The following is a 24,474-nucleotide window of genomic DNA, read 5'->3' on the forward strand; positions in this document are numbered from 1 at the left end:
AATATTAAATCCAAGTGTTAGAAGACACTGACTTTTGAAGATTCACCAGAAATAGTGGCTTTGAAACTATCCCAAAACGCAGTGGGGGAACAGGTGTAGGTATTCAGCCACTGTAATGTATGTACATGCATTACTTTAAGAACTCATCTCGTGTACCAGTCAATACACAACTGTATTTTTCCTGGGTCATGCCTCCAATCATGCCTAAGAGGGAAGAACAGAAGATAAAATGTGGGCTAGCTCTAACCACTCTAAGAAAGTGGAAAGTAATTCAAAGGTGAGTCCACCTGACAGAGCAAATGGGCCCTTTCAAAATGCTTGATGGGAGGAAACAGCAATTTCCTACCACCTTTGAAGACACTCCCTGGTGACTTGGTGTCGGGAGAATTTGCCTAGATTCATTTGTGGGGGTCATAACACCCTGGATAAAAAGAGAACAGTTTACCAGGCTAAAATGTGGTTATAAGGTTGCTCTTGCCTCCCTATAAAGAGGTGAAGATAATGAAGTCTTATTTACAATTTTAACTGACCAGAAATTTTCAGCACGAGACAACACTCAAATTATATATCCAAAGGACTAGCAAAATGACGTATTTATGACTGTAAATTAATGATGAAACCATTTTCTCAGCAATTCAATAACAATAAAATGGAGCCAGCCGGTATGGGATTAGGGAAATCTTTAGTGTTCCACAGAAGTGGCTTGCAATGGTGGATGGAGGTAAGAGAACCAGTGTTGACCCAAGTTATAGTTAGTATAAAGACTCCTTTGTTGACTGGCTGTGATAACAGTTCCTCATTTGTTCGATCATTGGGTATAAAGTTATATAATTCAAAAAATAAATAAATAAAGTTATATAATTCAGCCTTGCCCTTCTCTGCAGCCTACTGTGGTAGACAACACCTACTTTTAGTTGTGGTAGTTCCTGGACTGCCAAAGCCCCTTTCTACAAGTGAGACAAATTTGACTTTTAGAGTCGTACAGGTAATTTGGCAAGTTTGAAGGGAGGTAGGAAGGGGTAGTTAAGAATTAGTCTTTTTTCCTTTATTTCCAATATCTAGAAACTTCTGCCCTCTGTTTGACTATGCCACAATTCTACCTATTATCACAAAGTATCAGACACAGCCCCGGCACATCGTCCCGATGACTTTCACAATTCTTGCAAAATGCCATTGGGGGTTTTCTCAATATGAAGGGTAGTCTGTGCCCAGTTTTCTCCTCCCAACCATTATGATCCTGCTCCTATTATCTTGCATTGAACAGAGATTGATTTCTTGCCTAAAATTAGCTGGAGAATTGTATTCGGATCAGTTCAGCAGAATTAAAAAGCATAATTAGCTTGAGAATTCACTCCACTCCTGGACCTAACTGCTGCTTAAATATCTCCCGCAACGTTTTTGCAGAGCAGGTAGCACTCTACCCTCCGGTGAAGCAGTTCACGGCAGGAAAGCTGTGTATGAATTGCTATGAGCTTATCAGCGACGTTTCTGCATATGCATGTGTTACCAAGTACAATTGTCCTGGTAAAATTAAATAAAAAGCACGCATTTATTATTGTGGGGCTCCAATTAAGGGCCAGCTGGTGTTCCTATTACACGTGCATTAAATTAAAACTTGTAATTTAGCTGTCCAGATGCACTCTTTTTAATCAAAATACAAAATTCCATTTGTTTTGTCCATTTCCCATTCAACAGTATCCGGAACCATATCTCAAGACTGCTATCGTTCTAACTCCATTGCACTGATCAACACTTCTCTCTAAAGTTATTCGAGGAAAATCAACGATAGGGGAATTTATAGAAGAGAGAGGACCCAGGAAAGCAGCTGGTGAGTTTTTTTTTTTTTTCGTCCTGCAGTGAGTCGATGTATTTACAAAGGCCGCGTTCGAAATTACCGATGTCACCTCACCTGTATCTGAAGTGAGTAGAATCGTGCAGCTTTGAACCTTACTGCATGTCTCTTTGGCACTTCAGTTCCTGAAGCCGCAGAAACTTTGCTGCCTCTCCGTCCCCTACCCTCCCCGGGGATGTGTGCCTACTCGCTTTTCTCTTTTGTAAAACCTGAATATTATGATCTGCTTCCCCCACCCCTCCTTAATAATGAAACGACAAAGGGCAGCTGCAGCAGAGGCTGGGCCACCCGCTTTGGGGGCGAGGCGCCACACCCCCTGAGAATAAAGCCCGCGCTGCGCTCTCTTAGCCCCGTGCCCAATGAACAAACCACACAAAGACGAATTTTGAGACCCAACAGCGCCCGACAGGAGGAAAGTGCCCACACTCGGGAGCGGGATTCGGAGCGCGACTTTTTGGCGCTCTTTGGGAGCAGCGAGAGGGAGGTAGCGGCCAGAGAGTCGCCGGGCGGGCACGGGCGCCGGGGCAGCACCCGCCCGAGTCCGGCTGGAGCGGCGCGCCCGAGCCAGGTGAGGTCGGCGGTGCGGGCGCGCCGCGTACCTGGCCGGGCAGGGTGCGGCCCAGTGGCCCGGGAGTGGCCGTTTGGCCGGCCGAACCCCCTCGCGGTGGCCCGGCGCCCGGGGTCTGCGCTCTCGGCGAGGGGCCAACTCGTGGAGGGCAGTGGCCCGAGGTGCGGGCGCGGCTCTGGCTTGGCTAGCGGGGTTGGGCCGGCGTTGCCAAGGCAGCGGCTGGCCGGCTGGAGCCCCACGTCCGCCGGCCCGCCCGGGAACCGGCGGGGAGCTCCGAGTGGACTGAACCAAGAGCACCGGGGGGGGGGGGGCGGCCCGGTCCCCTCCCGCCCCGCCGGTCGGCCCGCAGCAGGGAAGGCCCCCCCGGGGAGTCGCGCCCAGAAAACCTTCTTTCCTGGGGCCCAGAGGAGGCTGGCAAAATCGGGTGGGGGAGGAGGGGCAGAGGGAGCGGGAGGGAGTGTCGCCTGGGTAAGCAGTCCGCGTGTGTGTCCCTCGGCTTGACATTTGCTACCCCACAGCGGCCGCCTTGAAGTCCAGGCGTACTTCCCAGCCCTGAAGTTCTGTAGGTGGGGCGGGCTCTAATTTGCTGAGATCTAATGATTGCAGGAGCCTCGCTTTAAAATGGCGGCATTCAGTAGACACCCCTGCTAGAGGCGCGCCCAGCACCGGGGCCACCCCGCGCAGAACTGCTTTTGCTTCTGCCGCTAACAGATGGCATGTGCCGCTGCTGCTGTCCCTGCCGCCTCCGCCGAGAGCAGGGCCCCTTAGCCTCTGGGTTTGCGCTAGCAGCACAAGGTAAGGCTGGAGGTGGCTTGGAATTTGTGAGAGTGGCTGCCTTTCTGGGAAGCCCGCCGAAAGAAAAAGCCTTTTAAACTTTATTTTTTCAAAATGGCAAATGGAAGGAAAAGTGAGCGTTCAACTTACTTTGTTGCGATTCTAAGGCTTTGGTCTTTCTTCTTCCTCCTCCCTCTTCTTCTTTTCCCTTCTTTTTCTTTCTCTCTCTTTTAAAATAATTTAGAAGAACTTATTGCATGGCATCTCATCGCCAAATGCTTTTAACAATCACTTTCCGTGTTTTCCTGCAATATCCTGAGCAACGCCACAGCTTCCTTGCAGAACCATCTCTCTTCCCGCTCCGGTTCAACACATTTGGGCAGCTTGCTTTTACTGCCGGGCTCTGGAAGGCATGAGGGTACTTTAGATTTTAGGAGATTATTAAAAAGGAAGTTTTAGTTTTGAACACTCACACAACCGGCTTTTATGGTAAGAAAACAAAATTGAATCAAGACGTGTAATGAAAGTTGACATTTGCGTGGTTAACTTGTGAAGCTTTCTGATTGCCGTAGTAGACCTACTGTGTGTTTTTCTGACCTCTGTCGAGCGGGTTTTTGGGTCTGTTGAGTGGTATATATAGACACAGCGGTGAGGGTGAGTGCATTGTGTTGCTCTAAGGAGAATAGTATGTTTTTGAGGAGTCCTTTTCTTGTAGATGTTAAATCGCTAATGTTTGTAAATTGGGCACGGATCCCCACAGCCTCTCCATGTGCGTGTGCAGAGTTCACGGGCAAACATCAATAAAAACAAAACTGTTGCAAGATTTAATGTTGAAATGATTGCTGATTTTTCACTTTGCTGGCTCTCTGGTTTAATCAATAAGTCTTTGGGTGATTACTGATAGAATGGTTGGAAAACAGACTGTTGACTAGACATCAGGGCTTAACGCAATTCATCCGAGTTTTATTTGTTTTTTGCTGATGAAGGGCATATTGACACTGAGGCTTACCAGAGGTCTCAGATGTTTTTGACTATATTCACATTTTCTCTTTGGCCTGAGCAAATCTAGTCCTTAATGTTCAAAAAAAATAAATTAAGTTAAAAAATTTTTCTGATGCATTTTTCCTAGCTTTTGGGGGATGCTTGGCATTTATCAAAACTTCCCTAAACATAGCCTAAACCATCTTTTGCCCAAGCCCAGCTGATATTTTTCTAACCCTTTCACTTCTTACCTCTCCCAGACTTGGCTGGCTGACTCTCCTGCTTCTGAAGTTAGCAAGTGTCTGGGGAAGGGGGGAAAAACATTGTTTTGCACCTCTTAAGGCACAGTGCAGTTTTCCTGGCCAGGCACTGTAGTCTACCTAGAAACAAAGAAGCGAAACTGCTGACAATTTATGTAATCAAATTTGGTGTTCATTTTTTCAGATTATTGTTAATTGAGAGAAATGCGTGGGGCGATTCATTTCTTCACATCCAAAAGGAGAGTTTGTGCAGGGAGAGCAATAGCTACATCTCCCATTTTTAGGGATTCCATACTTAGATCTCAGCTCCATAACCTTTCCTTCCTGATGTGGTGCCGTGCTGCTGAATGACTTCAGACCAAATGCATCCTCTTTGAAAACGTGAAAATACTAAACCTTAAGGCCAGAATGTTGTTGTTAGGTGCCATCAAGTCGGTTCCAACTCGTAGCCACCCTGTGCACAACAGAATGAAACACTGCCAGGTCCTGTACCATCCTCACAATTGTTGCTATGCTTGAGCCCATTGTTGCAGCCACTGTGTCAGTCCATCTCGTTGAGGGTCTTCCTCTTTTTTTGTTGACCCTCTACCAAGCATGATGTCCTTCTCCAGGGACTGGTTCCTCCAGATAACATGTCCAAAGTACATGAGATGAAGTCTGGCCATCTTCCCTTCTTAGAAAAATTCTGGCTGTACCTATTCATTCTTCTGGCAGTCCATGATGTATTCAAGATTCTTTGCCAATATCACAATTCAAAGACATCAATTCTTTGAACAAGGGCTTCCTTATTCATTGTCCAGCTTTCACATGAGGCAGTTGAAAATACCGAGGCTTGGGTCAGGCATACCTTAGTCCTCAAGGTGACACCTTTGCTTTTCAACACTTTAAAGGGTCAGAATAGACAAGCTAAACTTGCATCAGAGACATTGGGGGGAAATTTTGCCAGTGAATATTCTGCTACCTCATAGGGCAATGGGATGGGAGACCTTGTATGAAAACATTAAAAGTGAAGGAGTTTGTCAGAAAAAAAAATATTTTGAGAGAGAATTGATATAGTGTAGGGCTAGAGGTGGTAACTGTGTGCTTTCCTCTACTTCTAAGAGCTGCTTCATTTCTCTAATTTCCTTTGCTGTTTAAGCACTCAGTGATTCCTCGGGCTATTATAAAGTACCTTTTTTTCCTCAATTGACCACTCCAGGAATTTCACAGCAGTTGATTTTTAAGGGGGATTAAACCTATGATTATGAGATGGTATTTGGTATTCCCTTGCATCTACCCCTACCTAAACAATGTTTTGCACAAAGTAGATGCCTAATAAATGTTGAATGAAAAAAAAGGGGGGGGGAGTACTTTGTAAACTCATAGAGCAGCAGATTTTGTGCACAGCTTTTAGTTTAAATAAGAGGCACTTTTGTGCACTAGGAAGAACCTAAAAATTTAAAATAGAATGTCTCCCTAATTGCCTGTGCTCCATTTGACTTAATGGGTTTTTTGCCTCTCATTGTACTTCCAGGCACTTGTGTAATTCACTTTTTTTGACCAGTAGGAGTATTATTATTTGTGCAGCTCTACAATATAAAAAAGCAATTGTAGCTGCTTGGGTGGGGGGCTTGGGTAAGGTTTTGTCTTTTGAGTGCCTGCAGAAGGAGCCTTGGTGGTGCAATGGTTAAGCGCTTGGCTGCTAATCGAAAGGTTGGTGGTCCAAACTCACCAGCCGCTCCGCGCAAAAAAGGTATAGCAAGTTTGCTTCCATAAAGATTTACAGCCTTAGAAACCCTATGGGGCAGTTCTACTCTGTCCTATAGGGTCGCTATGAGTTGGAATTGACTGGACGGCAGTGGGCTCGGTTTGGGTTTGGACAGTACTGCAGGTGCAGAACGGTGGCAGTCCCTGGGCTGTTGTGCACATGTTGACAATATAGTCTGAAGTACAGTTTTTGTTCTCCACCCGGCTGTCTTTATTTGTGTGTATGTGTGTAGGGGGAGGGCCCTAGAGTGATGGAGATTTTCATTCCTAAAATTTTACACGTACCCTACTTATAGTAGAATGAATTCAGGAAGGTGGCAGGATGTTTCCCTTTTGAAATAAATAATGTTGCATGAGAGGACTGCAAACATAGGAGGCCTAACAGACAAAGAATATGCAGGGATTAGGGGCATAGCAGACAAGAGTAAATTAAGGTACATGTTTGACACGTAATTCGATCCCGTAATTAAAGTTAGATAATAGTCGCTGGCATGTTAAGACTATCAAGTGTCTGAAAGTACATCCAGGCTACACTCATCTTTACTTCATCAAGGTTCTTTTATGCAGTTAAGGTTTTTTATAACCATGTCTAGTAGATTGAACTGGTGGCTTCTCCGCCCTTATAAACGTACGTGATATCCAGAAAATAGAAATCACAAGTTGTGTTGCTTTGTGGAATTTTTCTGGCCTTCCATAGGTGTGATACAGTTTTCACTTCAAAAAAATAAAAGGAAACCTGTGCCTCAGATAAAATGAAGTGGACATTTTTTCTCTCAGAGAATTAACTGTGTCTGGGGGCAAGTAGCTTAATTGCAACCAATCAACAAAAATTATGACCAAAAAGAAAATAGATGTGCATTAACGTGAGTCCTTAGATGTTAAGGAAACCAGATGGTTCCCTGGCATCCTCTTCTTCCTGAATAGTTATATACTGCCTCCAGACAGCCAAATGACAATATTGGAAAGATGACTTTGAGATTGAGCATAAATAAGGTATCAGTTAAGTTATCAAGTGTTAATGACATGCATGTGACCTCAAAGGTATCAGAAAATATTTTTTTCACATCATTCTAGTAAAGAGACAATATAAATATATTTAATTTTACTTGGTATTAAATTGATTGACAGTGTTTTTAAAAAATATTGATGGGAAATATAATCTAAGAAGAGAGACCTTACTCATTTTTATTTGAAAAACAAAGGTACTCCCAAGTTGTCTGGGCACGTACATAGAAACACACACATGCACACATGTGAAAATTAATGGCTGATGTAGAATAATTTATACAGCCACACACTGATTTGTCCCTGAAAAATTATAGACAACTGTTTTCCTTTACAGCTTTCCTCCAATTCTAAGAAGGAAAGAAAAAAAAAAGGATCACAATAAAGTATAGTAAATATTTAACATAAGAGCCAGGGCTCTGGATATTCAAATCCAGGCAGTTAAATTGCAGAAAAAGGCTACATTGCTCAGAATGCAAGGGGAAGCAAGAACGAAGGGAGGCTTGATTTCAATATAATATTATGTATAGATATATTCTCCCTCTGTATGTATGTGGTGCTTTTCCAGGAGCGCAAACATAGTAATCCCAGAATTCTTTATCACAGCCATGAGAACAAAGTGGTAAGAAAAATAAATAAATAAATAAAAGGGCCTGATTAGAGATTTAGGAATCAATTAGGCACACTTTTTAAAATATTATGTCCACTCGCAAGTCCTACTTCCATAAGCATTAGGTTGGCTAATGAGTAGAAGGAATGATTCGTTTCCAATTTTAGGCAGGGGTTTTTCAGATGCCTGCACAGTGAATGAATTTTGAGAGCCCAGAAAGAAAGGATATCCAGTTGAGAAAAGCAGGCAGAAGAATAATATAGGGGGCTGGCACTAGAGACTTCCCACAGGCTATTTGATCTCATTCGGCCATGGGAGCATCCCAGGGACCAACAGTTCGCTGCATCTTGTTTTCAATTTTGGATCATTCAAATTGGCTTAAAATGGGCCCCATCAGATTCTTCAAATCCTGAGCTTCTAGGCATTGCCTGAAACTGGTGTGGAAATTTGAGAAAAGTTTCTTCAGGCTTATTCAGGTTTTCCTGAATCTAAGAGTGACTGCTTATTAGGCAGGTTCCTGAGTCTCCTGATCTCATATCCCCAGTGCCTGGCACATAGTGGGTTCAGAGTAAAAGTAGAGCCTTTCTGACTTGTGCGTGCATTTTGTGAACACTTCCTGTGACTTAGGTAGCATTAACTCTATTTTTTTTCCCGCACACCAAAAAAATCAACAACAAACGGACTGAACATTAGGATGAGTGCCCTGCTGGAGGCCACTGAAGCAACTCCCTACCAAGTCAAGGGAACTGCCAGGAATGGCAGGCTTTGGGCTCAGACCTCGAGGAGTGGCCTGAAAACCATTTGCTATTTTTCTGTCACCTGTAGTTGCATTTAGTATACCTCCCCCACATTCCAGAGAAACCAGTCCTCAACACAGAATTACGTAGAAAGAGTTCCTTAAACCATTTCACCAGGTAAAAAAGGAAACAAAATAAGAAATACCATGACTCAGATACCTTGTGCCATGTATAGTTTAGAAAGTGATGCAGCCACTGGCGAAAGTCAAAAGGGACAGTGGGCGCGGTCTCATTTTCAGTCAGACACTGCCCATTTAGGGGTTGAATTTGCATAGGTTTTTATTTACCAAGATATAGGTATGAATAGTTCCCCTTTTTACTGTATCCAGAAAGCAAAATCCACACAGTAGAAGAGACAAGAGCTGCCATTGCAGATCCACCACAGTCATCTTTTGTGCCCAGAGGACCATCCGTCTTTAGGTACAGCTTTTGCTGTGGCAGTGTGAAGAAAGCCAAATAAGGAGGTGTGCTGGGGGTGGGGGTGAGGTGGCTTGTTAGCAAAAACCAAGCAAATAAACAAAAAAGCGAAAAAGTAAAAGAACCAGAGAGCTCACGTTTCACCTCTTCTTTTGTAGTCTTCTACCTTGACATGGAAAACAAAACAAAACCAAACAAAAGCACCTTGTGCAATATTAGCTTGGGCATATATCCCACAGTATAATTCCTCAGTTGCTTGCTTTACAAAGTGAGCAAATTATGTTGTCACACAATATTAAGGTGCTCGCTTTATTAAGATTGGATTCATATATAGTGGCTTTTCTGAGTTCCATTTAAAAATAGAGAGCTGGAGCACTCACCAAGACCCATGGTACAGTGCTGGGAATCGTTTTTCTCCTCAGCGTCCAAGTCAAGAGTGTGCATTGGCCTCTGAAAAGTAGGTGCTGTCTCGTTAAAGGGCACGTTGCTGTTTCTCAAAATTCTTGCTGTCTGTGATCAATGAGGAACACAAAGAAGGAGGGTGTATTTCTTCTCAGAAGTGATTGTGAGAAAAATCTCAACTTCCAACTCGTGTATGTCAGCATTTTTCCTAAGTAATTGGACAGCACGAAGAGAAACCTTATTAACATACCCAAAAGTGTGAAGTGAAGAATTGCACACGTCGTGGGTCACGTTTTCTGTCTGAGGGCTTCAGCGGTGGCAACAGGGTGCGGGCCCATGTAATGGGATCTGTTTCAGGATGGCCTGTAGCAGGCTCAGCCACAGACAGAGGCCATGTCAACAATCGCTCTGCAGTCTTCCCTGGCTGGACTCCAATTGACACGCTCCTCAAGGGAGGGAGGCCTTGTTTGAGAAAGACCTTGGATTTTGGCGGGACTTTTGACTGACTGACTAGCTGCCCCTCTACCACTCAGTAACCCTCTCATTTGGACATAGTGAGAGCTTCAGTGTAGCAATAATATGAGGGCAAAGTGCTTTTACTTTCTGACTGTGAAACACTCTCTTCAGAGCTCTTTTGTGATTGAGAAGTTGACAGGCTGGAAAAATGTGGGTTAGAGCTTGGCATTTCTCAGTGCTTGAAAAAGACACAATTACCTTTGTGTTTTGTGAGGAATGTGATTTTTTTTAAAGGGATCTAAGATATGATTTTTTTAAAAGGGATCTAAGATGTGATTTACTTTGAGAGTTCTCTTGCATGCACATACTTTGAAGTTGCAGTAGTTATACTGTGGGAGAGAGAAAGAGCGAGTGCGAGAGAGAGGCCAACTCTTAGAAGCTTTTGCTCAGGATATTGTAGTCTTTAGTTCTATCACTTACTTAATCAGGTGCATGAAAATGGTGGTTCTGAACATTGATCCTGAATGAACAGGGAACAGCTTACTATCTAAAGTCCGATTCTAAACGCTGTTGCTAACATGCTCCGTCATTCCTGTATTTGTTAAAATGACATAGTTAAAGTGACTGGGTGTGTGACCTGTACTAAAGAAATTCTTTTTGTAAAAGTTACAGTTTTCACTTTCAAGCCCAGATCATATAATAGCCCTCCCGATTGCCTTCATACCTAAAGAAATCTCCATAATATTTTTAGCCAGATAAGAAAATAGTTCAGACAGAGGCACTCAGGAACGGTGACAAGCAATGACAGGAAATGCTGTTGCACTGGTCTCCTTCAAACTCAGTGAGGCCACAGCTGGCTGATTTGCTTTTAACTTCCTGTTTGGGGGCTATTTGGGTCAAAAGTAGCAGTGTTTTTCCATATCGAGATATTTTGCTTTATTCTGGAAGTCCATAATAAATCTATCACTAGACTGCATGTTTTGTATATTTTATGGACTGTATCATGTGGTTTGAGTTTAATGTGGAAGGCAGTGCTTTTACAATCAACATTTTCCCCCTACACGTGCAGCTTTGGGGTCTAGTATTGCAGGAGCCTTAGAAAGTTTATGGCTCTATTTACACAATAGTGATTGCTGAGGAGGGCATTTCCTGCCAGTTAATGACTGGTTGGAAGGGCCAACAGTCCAAATCCAGGGAGAGAGGACCATTCATTTAATGCCATGAAGGGACCAGGCTGCCCAGGTCGCTTTTATCATGAAGTAGTGAGGAGAAAGTGAAACCATATTCTGCCATTTGAAGAGGCCAAAGCAGCGTGGGCAGAGCTAGGTATGGATGTGGTGCCTTGTTTGGTATGAAGAACTGAGCTTCTCTTCATGACACAGACCAGCTCACACTTTCCCATGCCACAGGTTGTCAAATCAGGACTTGGCAGGAAGGTCGTTTCCTTTAGGCTGATGGCCCAGTGAAGAGAGATCAAATAAAGATGAGGGTCTTGAACTTGCCAAGTATTAACTTCCTGAAAATGCTCTACCTAGAGGTCATTACAGCTACTTTTAAAATCTTTAAGATCAAATGATTGACTTTTCTAACTGATTGAATAACTGATCATGACTAAAAGAACATGTGGACACTAATGTGGGAATGGAAAGAACAACCTCTTCAAGGTGAGTTCAGCAGGACACAGGTATTCTATTTTTAATGTAGTGAGTGGAAACCCTGGTGGCGTAGTGGTTAAGTGCTACGGCTGCTAACCAAAGGGTCAGCAGTTCAGATCCTCCAGGCACTCCTTGGAAACTCTGTGGGGTAGTTCTACCCTGTCCTATAGGGTCGGTATGAGTCAGAATTGACTCAACAGCACTGGCTTTTTGGAATGTAGTGAGTTGCAACCTACCCGACGGCACCTAACAACAACAATGTAATAAAGCTAAATAATATGCACGAAGAATTCTTTGCCTTTTGTGGAAGTACCTTTGAAGGCTGTAATATTAACCATTTAACCCAAGACATTCCCAGGAAACAGTTTTGTCCCCAGTTATAATTCTTGCCTGCTATAAAGGAGCTGAGGTGTGAAGAATTTGGCATTGATTTAGAGCAAAAACAGAATAAGACGGAGATTGGGTTCACATCCAGGAATTCCTGACTTCCTGGCCTGCGTTTTACTCCCTTAGCTTCCTAAGCCTTCAATTTGCCAAAATGTTAAAAGTTTATGAAAGATAAACATCTGTTCTGAGGTCTTTTAGTAGGTTCCCCTTCACAAAGGAGGTTGCGTAATCCACCTTCCACCCCCTGCTCCAGAACTTGGCTTGGTCCTTTACCTTGAAATTTTCATTTCTTTCATATCTTCCAGATTTGATGGGAGGTGGCAGGGGTGAGGTGAACCTCTAAAATACAAGCAATCGCTGAAGGCAGATACCTGGGTTTCTTCATGGGATTGAGTAAATCTGTCACACACAGAACAAACCAAATATTACATTTCATTTTTAGGTCTGGCAAATGTCACTATATGCTTTTTAAATATTCAGTAATCCAGGGATTACTGGTCATTACCAGTTGACAAAAGCTAAAGGGTTTTCTGAAGTTTAAAACACCCTACAAAGGAGCTGTACACTATTACGGTTGTTAGATGGTGTCTTGAGCAGATTTATCAACATAAAAGTGACGGAATGAACTAAAGTAGATATGTTTCAAAACATGATTTGATTTTTTGAACATTTTAGGCTGCACTAAAATTTTGCTAGTTCAGATTAAAGACATTATTCTGGCTTATAAAATATTTTGAACTAATAGCAGAGAAAGATCTTCTAAGTAGATGTCTCATTGCCGTGAATAATAAGACTCACTTCCAATTAGTGACATAGCTGCATATAAATAATAATCCAAAAACCTTAGAAGTAGCTTGTTATAAGAAGTTCAATACCCCTGCCAGCTTATTGACATTATTATTTTGTTTAGCAAACCCTTTCTTTAGGTGATCTAAAAATATATTTCAAGCTGCTTTGGATTCAGTTACTACAGCCTGGACTAGCGGCACTGAAATTAATGAAGAAGGTTTTCCGTACTATATTTGGGACTAACATCATTGCCTAGTGATTTTAGGAAAGCCTATCTGTTCCTTCTTTTTAGGTTTTCAAATGGTGGGCAAGACTCATTAATGCATAGTGAAATCAATTTAGTAGAATAGACAACAAGAAAATACCAGAAAGTATCTTGTAGTAAGGTTAAGCATTTTAGGTGAGACTGTTATTTCAGATCTATGCACATATGTACTGAGTTAGAATGTAGACTGTATTTCTTACTGTTTGTTGCTGTCAAAAAAGGTTTAAAAGTCAGTATTTTAGCAGATGTTATTTCAAACTGGGTCAAAAATGTTTTTTCCTCTTTTTGGAGGGGAAGGTGGTCAAGGGAGGCTGAGGGCTCTGGTGCTGACATACTGAGGGATGTTGGTTAAGTACCTTGACAGTTATGTATCTGTTTTTCACACTGCGAAGTGAGACATATTGCTATAGGCATGCTATAAAGTTTAATGTCTAAGGCATTTCGTAATTCTGAGGAGAGAAATTGATGTAAGTATTATGCATTTATCAAGTAGTAGAACTAAAACACAAGACACAGAAAATAAAACTAGCTAGGAACAGAAACCAAAAAAGTCTTTAAAAAAAATCTAAAAATCTTGGGATAGTCGCATATGAAATTCTTCAAGTGACAAAAAAATTGGGACAAAAAATTAAATATAGAAAAAAAAAAAACCCGGCTTGTTTTAGGATGAGTTCAATGCAAGTTAAAAGAAGCTCAAAAATTGCTTTTGATTAAAAAAAAAAAATTGAAAACGTTCATATCAAGAGAGAATGAGTGTGAAACAAGAAAATAAGGTGATTCATAAATAAATCTAAGTGTGCGCATTTGCCATATATTGGAAGAAAACCTGCAGTGAACAAAGGCACACATTAAAATGAATTTAAAAATTGTACATGGGGACAGAAACTGAAAGTCTGTGAAATACACCTATGATATTAATGTGAATGATTATGCAATTAAAGAAGACAATAGCCACATGGCCTTTCCAATCTTTTTTTTTTTGACTGAATTTTTTTTATTATTATAATGGTAAATACACACCTCCAAGCATTTTTTGTACGGATGGGAATTAAGCCAAGCAGTAGTAAAAAGACTGACTCATAAGACCAGATATAAGATTAAGTAATGAGGAAAAGTCTGTTAGGAGTTTGGAAACATCCTTAGAAGTCTGGATAGTTTATATGCATTCCTTTGAATTAAATAATTGTGGTGGGGGAAGAGAAATATTGCCTTCTGAGGTACTATTGGAAACCCCGGTGGCATAGTGGTTAAGTGTTACAGCTGCTAACAAAAGGGTTGGCAGTTCGAATCCACCAGGTGCTCCTTGGAAACTCTATGGGGCAGTTCTACTCTGTCCTATAGGGTCGCTGTGAGTCAGAATCGACTTGATGGCAGTGGGTTTTTTGGGGGGAGGTACTATTGCATCTCCAGTAGAATCAAAAGGATCTTGTCCCCCACCACACTCCCGGATCCCTCCCAGCATCTTTAAATCCCTTTCTGCTGTGGACTTGTTTACTTCATTCCCAAAGGTCTTTTCCTGTGGACATTCTTTAGAGCCTTAAAGCACTGCTGCTTTCCCAATTCTGAGGAATTGAAGTACAATGAGACTTTTAATCATAGATATTGAAATGTTCAACTTAAGTTACTGCTTTGAAAATAAAATGCTATCGCAGCTGTAATGAGTTGGTAGCTAAACTCTGTGACTGTAAATGTGCTTTTATCTCCCTCCTCACATTCAAAGCTTGTAAGAATAGAAAAAGGCTTATGCATCTGATGGTGGCGTAATTAGCCACTGCTTTATGAAATGAGATGTAAAACAAATTAAGCATCATAATAAAAAATTACGCCATCATCAAACAAATGTGACAGACATTACTCCATTCATGATGATACAAACTCAAAAGTGTCGATGGGTGAAAGTGCATACACCTCCAGACCCTGGGAGTGACAGGTTTGAACTATTTCTGATTCTGTTTGTTACAGCTGTTTAGAAAGCAATAATTGTATGAAGACCAGAGGATACCTTGGCATATGGCATCTGCTTTACCGTAAACAATGATTACAGAGTAACATAGAGTAGGTTGAATAAGGTGTGGGTGGGTTGAGTGTGAGTTATTTAGAATTTTCAGCTACAGCAAGCATGTGGTTGGTTATGTGTTTTAGGAAAACAAAATTAGTCATTGATTTGGGGTGTCAGCTACTTCTTTCACTTTAGCCTTCTGGTTTTTTTGTTGTGGAATACTTGGCAACTTAATGCCAATAAGCAAAAACTATGTGGGAAGGGGTGTTAAAGCCAAGTTATCATTCATTTCATACAGCGTTCTAGCTTTTCTCAGTCTGTTTGGAAAATATTATGAGACCTTATGTAACACACCTTTCAAATTACATTTGAACCTTTAAGGTATACACAGAACTCAAGGCCTTTGACAGGTGAGTTTATGTTGTTTGCCATGAGTGGAAATTTTCCTCAGGAAGCAATGAGACTGTGGGGGCAAACTCTCTTCTAGAAAGGGAGGAGTGAAGAACAAAGGAAAGAAAGAGATGCAGGATTTGCTAGTCATTTGCTTTGATAATCCCTTATACCATGTTATGGATTGAATTATGTCCCTCCAAAATGTGTGTCCACTTAACTAGGCCATAATTCCCGGTATTATATAATTGTCCACCATTTTGTCATCTAATGTGATTTTGCTATGTGTTGTAAATCCTACCTCTATGATGTTAATGAAGTAGAATTAGAGGCAGTCAGGTTAATGAAGCAGCATACAATCTACAAAATTAGGTTGTATTTTGAGTGAATCTCTTTTGAGATATAAAACAGAGAACAGAGCAAAGAGGAGAGGGACGTCCTATCACCAAGAATGAAGAACCAGCAAGAGAGAGTATCCTTTGGACCTGGGGTCCCTGTGCTGAGAAGCTCCTAGGCCAGGGGAGGATTGATGATAAGGACCTTCCCCCAGTGCCGACAGAGAGAGAAAGCCTTCCCCTGGGGCCACCAACCTAAAATAGGACTTTTAGCCTCCTAGACTGTGAGAGAATAAATTTTTCTTTGTTAAAGCCATCCGCTTGTGATATTTCTGTTATAGCAGCATTAGATGACTAAGACATACCACATTTCTCATTTTCCTGCAATGATTGACTGTAAAACAAAAGCCTGACCATCTCAGTTCCAGGAGAGGAGCTCTGGCTGATATTGTTCCTTATGTTGGATAATGTTTAAACAAACAAATGACCCTCTTGAAATGGCAAGTTTGTTTGTTTTTAAGTGTAAATAAATTGGGTTTCTTTGGATCCCTATGCAAGGAATCTTTCGAAGCATACACCCTGACTTCTGAAACTTCATGCTTTTAGCTTTCTAGAGCAGGACCCACTTAGGGAATAGGAAGTCAGAAAACAAAATCGACAACCATTTCTTCTGTGTTGTTAAGGATCCCTTTCTGGTTTGCTTGGTGTAAATAACCCATTGCTGTCTAGTTGATTCTGACTTATGGTAATCCCATGTGTTACAGAGTAGAAATTGCGTTTTCTTGGCTGGAATCTTTACGGAAGCAGATCACTGACCTTTCTTCTGCAGTGTTTCTGGATTGGTTCAAATCGTCAGCCTTTAGGTCAGTAGTTGAGCACAAGCCATTTGCGCCACCCAGGGATCTTCTTTGGTATAAATAGTGGTGTAGAATTTAACCACATAAGATGTTTGGAACTAGAGATCTCCCTTAATACTTCCTTATGCTGGCAGGCCCAGGCAGGGGTCACGTCAGCTCTTGCAGCTCTCGGGTGGCAAGAGAACTAGTGTTTACAATCACCTTCACCTCCAGGAATGTATTATACTTTTAAATCAGTCTTAATATCTGTAGGCAGAGGTTATGTATAGGAGTAAAATTTGAACCCCCATTTTCACATGCAATAAAAACATTCTATAATAGGTGTTTATTCAGAGTCAACTAACATTTATTGAACAATTATTGTGTGCCAGATGCTCTGCTAGGTGCTTTCATTTTGGTATAACAAGATTTCCGTTAGTTATAAAATACACTTGTTTCTAGCCAGGCAAGTACTCTCTTTGGCATCTAATAGGTATCAGGCTAAATATCCCATCTTCAAGTCTTTGCTCAGCTTTTGTATACAACCCCCCAAAACAAAACAAAACAAACCACAAACACAATAATTTCTTTGCTGTCTGGTTACATTCTCTTGATAATTTAGGGACCATCTTGTGGCCCATGGCTTCCCTCTTTCAGCAATTAAGACATTTCTTCCCATACAAGTCAAAGCCAATACCTATCCTGATCTCCTGTCTCCTACCTATCCTGATAGAACAGCAGGCTGGTTCAGCTATCTGATGGTGTTGCGATAGGATAGGGAATACTAGAAGAAAAGGCTTGAGAGGCAGATGAAGAGTGTGGAGTAAGGAGTTTGAAATGATGTTGAGCGAGAGTGCTGGTGAAACAGCCATGCAGAAAAATCTAGCACAAAGTTGTCTTATACGTGTCCAGAGTACAGAGAAAATAACAGGGTGAGACCTTGGGAGATAATCCCTCACCCCTAGGTGTGGCCAAGACAGCCCAAGGAGAGCAGGTAAGGAGGAATCTTTTTTTGTGTCACAGAAGCAGAGGGTCAAGAAATTTCTAGAAGAGAGGGGCTATCGACAAATACCACAGGGATTATATAAATTGATGCCACTGGTTTTTGGCATTTTAAGAAGACATTTGTTATCTGTGAGAGGTCAGAAGCCAGTTTATAGTGGGTTATGGAGTAAATGAAAAGTTGAAATGAAAGTTGTGATGATCACTCTTGAGAAACTTGATGACGAAGGCTGAAGAACGTTGTGGTAACTTCACAAGGAAATAGGATCAAGGGAGGAAAGATATTGTTGGTGTTATTTTAAGGGTAGTAGGAGTGACTCGGATATGCTTAGAGGCTGATGAGAAGGAGGCAGTGGTAAAAGACTTTGATCTTTGATCCTACTTTGACTCACCAAATGTAGAACATAAGAACTGTCTGTAAATAAAAAAAAAAAAATTTTTTTTTTTTTTTTTTTTTTTACCACAAGCTTAATCCTGTATCTTAAGGGCAAAATGAAGAAACAGGACCCAAAATTCTGGCTCACTAGAGTTTGGAAGGGATTATTTAATCACACTGTACAAATAACACTGTGCATATTGACAGAGATGCTGGGTAAGCAGGACCTAGAGTAGGCACTCAAAATATATTTGCCTATTTACAGGTCCAGATTCAGTTCCCACCCTCTCCATTTTCTCTTCTAGGAGAACTTTTTTTTTTTTTCCTTCTCTCTGAGAGGTTGATGATTATTGGTACAAAATATCTAACTTGAATCTTGAATTTTATCTCTAGGTTGATTTCTAGTCAAAGAGAAAGTGTTGCTGCTTTGAGATTCTGTAAATTCCTTTTTACTGTAAAGAGGGAAATGATGCAAATTTTGTTGCATGTTGAAAAACTTATATCTTTGAAGTTAATTCAGAGGTACTAATTATCTCAAGCAGCATTTCCCAAACTGTTTATTTTGCCACATGTTGGAGGGGGGCTATGTTTCTTAAGTGGAATGCCTAGGAATTGATAGTTGAAACCAATACCACATTCTAAGGATTAAATTGCGTTAAAGCTGCATCCCCCAATATGTGTTTGTGTGTGCGTGTGTTTAATTTCAGCTTTTTAGAACGTTGCCTTTCAACTTTTTTGTGCAAACATTACTGGTTGATAAGAATTTATAAATACTTTGTCAATAAGAATCTACACAGTTTAAAGACCTCTTCATGCCAAGAGAACTCACTGCACAAATTCCACAGTAATTTGTATTAAAAGACCACCCAACACACACACACGCACACCTCAGGGAAAATATTTGTTAAATGTTAAATTTTCTAAAATGACTATGGGAATTTTGCTTTTAATTTATGATTTCTAGTTAAATTTTTTTCCTTACCATTTTATACTGGAGAAAGTAGATTTCCATAGTATCCTAAATACACAGAAAACCAGATGGTTTTACATTTAACCCTTTCATGACCCAATTATTTTTTCCTTTTAATTTTTTGTTGATACTGTGTGTTTTCAGTAATGGAGGACATGCCGAATCATTGATTTTGGTAGGCAGTATGGTTTTTGTTTTATGCCTCATTCCACATATTGTGCCCTTAGAATCCAGGGGTACATATGTGTACTGAATGAAAATTTTCAAAATTTTCCTACCAAAAATTCAATGATTCAGTACCACCTTATACAATACCCTGTAAAAATATTAATTTGTGACACGTTCCTGTTTTTTCTGTTTCAAACTGTTATATAGGGCCCTGCCTGCTGGTAGCTTATAGTGTCAGTGGGACAGTAGCTTCCCGATGAACCCCAGAGGTACAAAAAGTAAGTGGTAGCTATAAATATTGCTGGTCCTAAACGGGCTAAGTTATTGGGGATATCCTTTTACTTTCTTAAAGTAAAAAGATTAAGCAGATCCAAACTCTGAAATAATAGCATGTGTTGGCTTATTATTATTGAACGGTACAGGAAACATCAAAAGAAGACTGAAGGAATACACAGAGTCAATATACCAAAAAGAACTGGGCGATGTTCTACCATATCAGGAGGTAGCATATGATCAAGAACTGATGGTACTGAAGGAAGAAGTCTAAGCTGCACTGAAGGCATTGGTGAAAAACAATGCTTCAGGAATTGCTGGAATACCAATTGAGCTGGAAGTGCTCACTTGTCTATGCCAAGAAAACTGAAAGACAGCTACCTAGGCAACTGATTGGAAGAGATCCATATTTGTGCCCATTCCAAAAAAAGGTGATCCAAAAGAATGTGGAAATTGTTGAACAATATAATATAGGAGCCCTGGTGGCACAGTGGCTAAAGAGCTTGACTGCTAGCCAGAAGGTCGGCATTTCAAATCCACCAGCCACTCCTTGGAAACCCTATGGGGCCATTCTACTTTGTCCTATAAGGTTGCTCTAGTAAAGTTTTTCTGAAGATCATTCAAAAACAATTGCAGCAGTACCTCAACAGGGAACTGCCAGAAATTCAAGCCAGATTCAGAAGAGGACGTGGAACAAGGGATATCACTGCTGATGTCAGAGGAATCCTGGCTGAAAGCAGAGAATACCAGAAAGATGTTTACCTGTGTTTTATTGACTATGCAAAGGCATTCGACTGTGTGGAGCATAACAAATTATGGATAACACTGCGAAGAATGGGAACTCCAGAACACTTAAGTGTGCTCATGCAGAGCCTGTACATAGACCCAGAGACAGTCATTCAGACAGAACAAGGGGATACTTTGTGGTTTAAAATCAGGCAATGTGTGCATCAGGGTTGTATCCTTTCACCATACTTATTCAACCTGTATGCTGAGCAAATAATCCAAAAAGCTGCACTACATGAAGGAGAACACGGCATCAGGATTAGAGGAATACTCATTAACAACCTGCAATATGCAGATGAAAAAACCTTGCTTGCTGAAAACAAAGAGGACTTGAAGTACTTACTGATGAAGATCAAAGATTACTACAGACTTCAATATGGATTACACAGCATAAAGGAAACAAAAATCCTTACAACAGGACCAATAAGCAACATCATGATAAACAGAGAAAAGATTGAAGTTGTCAAAGATTTAATTTTACTTGGATCCACAATCAACACCCGTGGAAGCAGCAGTCAGGAAATCAAAAGATGCATTGCATTGGGCAAATCTGCTGCAAAGGACCTCTTCAAAGTGTTGAAGAGCAAAGATGTCACCTTGAAGACTAAGGTGCGCCTGACTGAAGCCGTGGCATTTTCAATCACATCATATGCATGTGAAAGCTGGACAATAAATAAGGAAGAGCGAAGAAAAGTTGACGCCTTTGAATGATGGTGTTGGCGAAGAATATTGAATATACCATGGACTGCCAAAAGAACAAACAAATCTGTCTTGGAAGATGTACAGCCAGAATGCTCCCTAGAAGCGAGGGTGGCGAGACTTTGTCTCACGTACTTTGGACATGTTATCAGAAGGGACCAGTCCCTGGAGAGGGACATCAGGCTTGGTAAAGTACAAGGTCAGTGAAAAAGGAAGACCCTCAATGAGATGGATTGACATAGTGGCTGCAACAGTGAGCTCAAATATAGCAAAGATTGTGAGGATGGTGCAGGACTGGACAGTGTTTCATTCTATTGTACATAGGGTTGCTATGAGTTGGATCTGACTTGACAACACCTAAAAACAACAACAACAACATGAGCTTATTAAGCCTGTGATCAAAAATTCGCAACTGTTTGCTTGATAATTGAAAAGATTGCAAAGGAAGGCAAGTTCAAATGGTTGATTTAAATTAATGCTATTGTTTTTGAGGGAATCAAAAAACTTGGTATTCAAGTTGGGAACTCTATGCATCTCATCTATTTTATTTAACCTAATAACTCGTCAGCGGCCTTGTTCCACGTTACCAGTTAACTACACCTCATAGGGTCTCAACTCCCCTTTTAGGGCCTGCTCTCTGGTGTATCATTTTGATTCATTATTGGATTCAGTAAAGAAAATGAATTTGCCAATAGATCCCTTTTGGGTTTGATTACTATCAATAATAAGACATTCTTAGAGTCCTTTTGCTCAGTGAAATTTTATTTTTTAACAAGTCTCACACATTGATATTAAAGAAACTGAAATAGCTAATATATAGAAAAATCTTTTTTTTTCTAAAAGTCTTTACTATGTTATATTTTATTTTGGATGGAGGGGGGTTGATTAATATTGTAATAAATACCGAAGAAATGACAACTTATTTGTTGAGCTTAAAGTGGAAAAATTCTAGCTAGAAAGACAGAATTAAGTAATGAGAGAGTATTTCCAAACATAACCCTCTTAAAATGGCTTTTCAGTAAAAGCTTTTGCCTCCTCCTCTGCTCAGCTCCGTTAAGTTGAGAGTAGCATTCACTTTAGAATGCCAAGTACCTTGTGTTTGTCAAAGCTAGGGAAGCCTGGGTTTGTAGGACTTGCTGTCTTTGAGAGGAGGTCTTCAGATTCAAATTCTTGTCTCAGAAGGTAAGCTTACATTTGGACCTTTAACCTCAGTTCCTGGTACATCAATGTTCCTGTATACCCATGTTGACATCCAAAGGTCTATATCCTTTTTTTCTGGCAGGAATTTCATCCTTCCAATTTGTGACTTGACAGTTGTAGCCTTCCATGTGAAGAGCAGTTGGCCAAAAAAAGGGGAGGTGGCGGTGAGGGGGGCAATTTATCTGGCTCTAGTCAACAAGCTACACAAATTAATATGGAAAAAAAAAAAGCAAATCTCCAAATATACATGAGAAAAGGTCAGATATACTGGTAGTGACTTTTGCGCTTGACCTTTACAGAGTGTCAACCATGGCATCCTTCCAAAGCTGTCCTTGCCCAGGCAATCACTATACCCATTAACTTTGGGAGATTGCTTTAGCAGCAAAGTATATTAGATATTTTATCTTCTTTTTGTTTGAAAAACATAAAGACCTTGTATTTATTATGCGTTTATAATAGGGCATCCTACTTCCTAAGTGGCCCCTCAACACATATGCTGCACACATACCCAGTTTATATACAGCAGAGATTGTAGCAGAGTTCTATAGGAGAGACTGCGGTTGTATTATAGATATGTAGTAGCTGTGAATCTTCTTCAATTACATCTTCTGGTGTAATACCCGACCTGAAATAAACCAGGTAGTCATATCTTTTTACACATGTTGTTGTTCCTGTGTGCCATCGAGTTGATTCCAACTCATAGCCATTCTATAGGACAGAGTGGAACTGCCCCATAGGGTTTCTTTATGGGAGCAGATTGCCAAGTCTTTTCTCTCATGGAGCCACTTGGTGGGTTCCAACTACATACCTTTTGGTTAGCAGCTGAACGCTTAACCATTGAGCCACCAGGGCTCCTTGTTTAACTTATCCCTAATAAAAATATTTTTTAATAAAAATATAAATAAAATATACCTAATATATTTTCTATTAATATGTAGTATATAAAATATGTAAATTTGTTGTTAATTTTGTAAATATTACATTTGTAAATACTCATTGATATTTATGAATAAATACAAATATTAATAAAATATTAGAAATTAAAAAGATTAAACTATATTTGTATTAAAAAAAAATAGAAAACAGAAAATACAGGAAAATACCAGTAGTCAGCTTTTACTTTCAGAGCCGATCTAGCTCTTGAATAATCCAATAAGGACAAAAAAAGGAATATTAAGATAATATGAAGAGTGACAGGAAGAGGTGATGTAATTTTGTATTCTTTTCTAATAGTAAACCCATTGCTGTCAAGTCAATTTCAACAACCCCGTAGGGTTTCCAAGGAGTGGCTGGTGGATTTGAACTGCCAACCTTTTGGTGAGCAGCCGTAGCTCTTAACCACTATGCCACTAGGGCTGCTTTCTAATAGTAACAGCTACTATTTTTAAAGCACTTACTATGTACTATGTGCTGCATTAAGTATTTTCCACTCATCACCTCATGGAATCCTCACAGCAACCCAGCGAGTTTGGTCGTATTATTTGTCCCCTTTTTACAGATGGGGAACCTGAGGCTCAGAGAGATTAAGTAGCTTGCCGAAAGACACTCTTGCTAGTAAACAGCAGTGTCAAGACTTGAACTTACCCTTCTAACTCCAAAGCCTGTGCTTATAATCCCTGTTTTCTCGGTGGCTATTTTATGGTCTTACAAAAAAGAGCTTTGCCTGGGAACTTGAATTTGCTACCTATGTCTTTCATTATGTATTAGCCATCTAGGATTGAGGCCCGGATAATGATAGTGCTGCTTGAATGAAGTAAACATCTGGAATGGCCAGATGCTGCTGGCTCTACAATTCACTTCCAATTTATAGAACCATAACCTTTTAAAACTGAAGAGGAGAAATCATTATTCAATTAACAGTACACTTGTGCAATACACAATATTGTCTACACAATATTGTCTAACAGCAACCCTAAATGTTTCTGACTTTTAAAAGGTATATTATGGTGGGATTTACTATTATTGAATAGCTATAGTTCCTGATATTTTTATAGAATCTTTTGTTTAGGTGATTTTCCTGTAAACTGTTGAAGGCATGGAGCTTTTCCAGAAACATTTAAAATCCCAGGTTGGCTTTTCCCTGCTATTTGACTCCCTGGGGCTGTTCCATTCCACCCTCCTTTCCAGCTCACTTTCAGCTTTTTTTTTTTTTTTTTGCATTTTAGTGTTCATTCAGCATACCTTTACTGACCACATGCTGTGAGTCAGCCATGTTCCTAGGTGCTGAGGATATAACACTGAGCAAGTTTTAGGGTAAGGTAAGTCACCTAGACTTTTTTCTCTCTAAAAATTTGGCATCACAAACATCATCTTAATTACCCCAAATGCTCTTCTTTTTCCTAATCATGCTTATTTTAAAATTGTACTCACTTATTCATATTAGCCCAAAAGTGGAAACAACCCAAATATCCATCAACAGATGAATGAACAAAATGTGGTGTATTCATATAATGGAATATTATTCATCCATAAAGAG

The 24,474-nt window shown here is 40.5% G+C and overlaps 1 protein-coding gene and 1 long non-coding RNA gene across 19 annotated transcripts in view; one reads left to right on the forward strand and one right to left on the reverse strand.

The window, feature by feature from the left end:
* LOC126069164 (uncharacterized) overlaps positions 1–3,563 on the reverse strand; it is a 253,482-nt gene extending 249,919 nt beyond the window's left edge. For all 4 annotated transcript variants that reach the window (XR_007515856.1, XR_007515857.1, XR_007515859.1 and 1 more), the window contains exon 1: positions 3,345–3,563. This is a non-coding gene — a long non-coding RNA (uncharacterized LOC126069164). The remainder of the gene's footprint in view (positions 1–3,344) is intronic.
* The window catches only part of MBNL3 (muscleblind like splicing regulator 3), a 125,012-nt gene continuing 102,435 nt past the window's right edge, over positions 1,898–24,474 (forward strand). For 3 of the 15 annotated variants that reach the window (XM_049872173.1, XM_049872185.1, XM_049872186.1), the window contains exon 1: positions 3,025–3,215. The gene's annotated coding sequence lies outside the window, so the exon portion shown is untranslated. The other 12 variants (XM_049872176.1, XM_049872183.1, XM_049872174.1 and 9 more) reach the window with 12 other exon arrangements.

The sequence above is a fragment of the Elephas maximus genome, chromosome X (assembly GCF_024166365.1).
Source record: "Elephas maximus indicus isolate mEleMax1 chromosome X, mEleMax1 primary haplotype, whole genome shotgun sequence".
In the NCBI taxonomy this organism is placed as follows: domain Eukaryota; kingdom Metazoa; phylum Chordata; class Mammalia; order Proboscidea; family Elephantidae; genus Elephas; species Elephas maximus.